We start from the raw sequence: 3620 nt of genomic DNA, 5'->3' as shown, positions 1-3620 counted from the left end.
CTCATAGGGATTTCCAAGACCCCCTTTTTTTCTGGTTCAGAGCACCATGGTCCCTGTTTTCCCCAGATCTCCTGGAGGCTGCCTGGCCAGGCCATGTCCCCATGCCCTTGGAGCCTCTCAGGGGGACCTCCCTCTTATGCAGGCTGCCCTCATGGAACTACCCCTGGCCGCTGAGGAGCAGGCCCACCCTCATATGGACTACCGAGACCCCCCTCCTTTCCGGTCCAGAGCACCATGGTCCCCATTTCCTGCATATTCCCTGCATGCTGCCAAATCATGCTGTGTCCTCGTGCCCTCAGAGCCTCTCAGGGGGACCTCCCTCTGATGCAGGCCACCCTCGCGGAACTCCCCCCTGGCTGCCAAGGGGCAGGCCTGCCCTCATAGGGACTTCCGAGACCCCCTCCTTTCCAGTCCAGAGCACCACAGTCCCCGTCTCCTGCATATTCCCTGCACGCTGCCAAATCGTGCCATGTCCCCATGCAATCGGAGCCTCTCAGGGGGACCTCCCTCTGATCCAGGTTGCCATCACAGAGCTCCTCTCAGCCATCGATTGGCAAGCCCGGCCTCATAAGGACTTCCAAGACCACCTTCCTTTCTGGTTCAGAGCACCATGGTCCTCGTCTTCCCCAGATCTCCTGGAGGCTGCCTGGCCAGGCCGTGTTCCTGTGCCCTTGGAGCCTCTCAGGGGGATCTCCCTTTGATTCAGGCCACCCTCGCAGGACTAACCCCGGCCGCTGAGGAACAGGCATTCTCTCATTGGGACTTCCGAGCCCCCCCCTCCTTTCCAGTCCAGGGAACCACAGTCCATCTCTCGCATATCCCCTGCAGGTTGCCAGGTCATGCTGTATCCCTGTGCCCTTGGAGCCAATCAGGGGGATCTCCCTCCGATCCTGGCTGGCTTCGTGGAACTCCCCTCGGCCACTGAGGGGCAGGCCCACCCTTATAGTGACTTCTGAGTCCATGCTCCTTTCCGGTCCAGAGCACCAGGGTTCCCATCTCCCCCATATCTCCTGGAGGCTGCCTAACCGGGCCGTGTCCCTGTGACCTCAGAGCCTCTCAGGAGGACCTACCTCTGATCCAGGCAGCCCTCGTGGAACTCCTCCTGGTTGCAGAGGGGCAGGCACACTCTTATTGGGACTTCTGAGGCCCCCTCCTTTCCTGTCCAGGGTGCCACAGTCCCTGTCTCCTGCATATCCCCTGCAGGCTGCCAAACCATGCTGTGTCCCTGTGCCCTCGGAGCCTCTCAAGGTCGATTCTCTCTGACCCTGGCTGCCCTTGTGGAACTCCACTCGCCCGCAGAAGGGCAGGCACGCTCTCATCAGGACTTCCACATCCCCTTCTTTTCCGGTCTAGAGCCATTCTGGTGACTTTAGGACATTTTGGGGATGCCATTGGGTACCGGGCGAGGTCAGACACCTTCCCCCTACCCGGCAGGATCACTCCTGACCCTGCAGCCTTCCACCAAATGCTCCCTTGAGGACTTCCATTGTGGGGGGCTTTGCCAGACCCTGCTCAACTAGGCAGGAGCACTCCTGGCCCCGCCGCCTTCAAACAGATGCTCCCTTGAGGACTTCCGTCTCACCATGGGCACGATCCGGACCTTTTCACCCAGGTGGGAGTGCTTCCTGCCCGGCCACCTTCTGCCCCTTTCTGTCCCTTCTGGACTTCTGCCGGGACGGACTCCCCCCTCTGGGCTTCCACTTTCACCAGAGTGAGAGCGCTCTTTTCGCGGGTTGCATATCTCCTCGAGGCTGCCAAACTGGGCCATGTCCCCATGCCCTTGGAGCCTCTCAAGGGCCTACCCTCCGATCCAGGCCACCCTTGTGGAACGCCCCTGGCCACCGAGGGGTAGACACACTCTCATCTGGCTTCCAAGCCTTCCTCCTTTCTGGTCCAGGGCACCACGGTCCCCGTCACCTGCATATCCACTGCAGACTGCCATGCCATGTCGTGTCCCCGTGCCTTCAGAACCTCTCAGGGGAGCTTCCCTCTGATCCTTCCTAGCCTCATGGAACTCTGCTGTGCCACGAATCCTCAGCCAGACCCTCATCCAGACGTGCATGATGCCGGTTCTCCCCTTTGCCCTCCACCTAGGACTTTAAAACTCACACAGAATATGGCCCCGGTTCCCGGCATCTTGGCCCATTTCATCTCTCACCTCCGTCTCGATCCTCAGCTGTGCCATGTGCCAACAAACATGCTTCACTTTGAGTATTCTGGCACGTGCCCCCTTACCTCCTGAGTGGTGCCGTTCGCAGGGTGTCATCCCCACAGTGCCAGGTGAAGGAATGGAGGCTGACCCAGCACCTGCACATGGTCCCTGGTGGGAGACACGATGGAGGCCATATCTCCACTTCCCTGAGCCTGGAAGAATGGGATCCCGGATCTGGCTTACCCGGATGGACCTCTGCCCTCTCCCGGGTGCCATGCACCCACAGCTGGGTTGCCTCTCCAGGTACGACCCTTAAGCCCGAGTACACAATCTTCAGTCCCTTTCACACCTGCAGGGGTTCCGGCTATCTTTACGGAGGCACCGGAGGATGTGGAGCAAGGGGCATGACCGGGAATGTCCTGCTGCACGGGATGCCATGCCGCCAGGTTGTCCCTCCAAGGATGACCCTTAAGCCAGAGTACACAATCTTCAGCCCCTTCTATGCCCACAGGGGTTCCAGCTATCTGGATGGAGGCACTGAAGGGTGCGGAGTGAGGGGTGCGACCGGGAATGCTCTGCCACACAGGACGCCTCACCACTGGGTCACCCCTCCAGGGACAAATCTTAAGACTGAGTACACAATTTTCAGCCCCTTCCACACCCGCAGGTTTCCTCCTATCTGGACAAAGGCACTGGAGGGTGTGGAGCGAGGAGCGAGACTGGGGACCTCCTCCCAAGGGGGATGCTCCTCCGACGGTTCACGCATGAACCCCCTCCATCGATCCCCAACAGACCCCACACCCAACGCCGAAGGGCAAAGTCCTGCCGATGATCTGGATGTTAGCAGGGGGCGCAGCACACAGGGTGGGACGGCCAAGGATAGGTCTCCCCCTCCCCATGAGGGCACAGAACCCATCTACTGCCTGCGACAAAAGCTTGGCTCGAGGGCTGACTTTCAATAGATCGCAACTTTTTGCTGCTCTGCTACGTACCAAATCCTGAACCAGAATCAGGTTGTCTATGAATGATGTAGCACCTGGTTCACCATGAACATGTGGTGCATTGCTGGAGAGAGGTGGCCCCCTTCCATCCACGCTCCGACCCAGTGACGAGCGGTGCTCCTCGCCGACCTTGCGACCAGCTATCCCTGGCCAACTGGAGAGCCACGGCACTGCGGTATCATTACATTTAGGCAGGATTCTGACTTAGAGGCATTCACCCATAATCCCACAGATGGTAGCTTCACACCATTGGCTCTTCAGCCAAGCACATACACCAAATGTCTGAACTGTGCTTCCTCTCGTATTGAGCAGGATTACTATCGCAACAACACATCAGTAGGGTAAAACTAACCTGTCTCATGACGGTCTAAACCCAGCTCACGTTCCCTATTAATGGGTGAACAATCCAACGCTTGGTGAATTCTGCTTCACAATAACAGGAAGAGTCGTCATCGAAGGATCAAAAA

The 3620-nt window shown here is 58.6% G+C and overlaps 1 non-coding gene across 1 annotated transcript in view; it reads right to left on the bottom strand.

Annotated features, from left to right (window-relative positions):
• Positions 1-3080: 3080 nt before the first annotated feature.
• Positions 3081-3620, bottom strand: part of LOC122800621 — a 3734-nt gene continuing 3194 nt past the window's right edge. Inside the window, exon 1 of the ribosomal RNA XR_006364622.1 lies at positions 3081-3620. This exon is cut by the window's right edge and continues 3194 nt beyond it. This is a non-coding gene — a ribosomal RNA (28S ribosomal RNA).

Source organism: Protopterus annectens, chromosome 4.part0, assembly GCF_019279795.1.
Source record: "Protopterus annectens isolate FY-2018-M chromosome 4.part0, PAN1.0, whole genome shotgun sequence".
NCBI lineage: Eukaryota > Metazoa > Chordata > Ceratodontiformes > Protopteridae > Protopterus > Protopterus annectens.
Note: the sequence above shows the minus strand (reverse complement) of the source record. Positions and strands in the feature narration are given on the sequence as shown.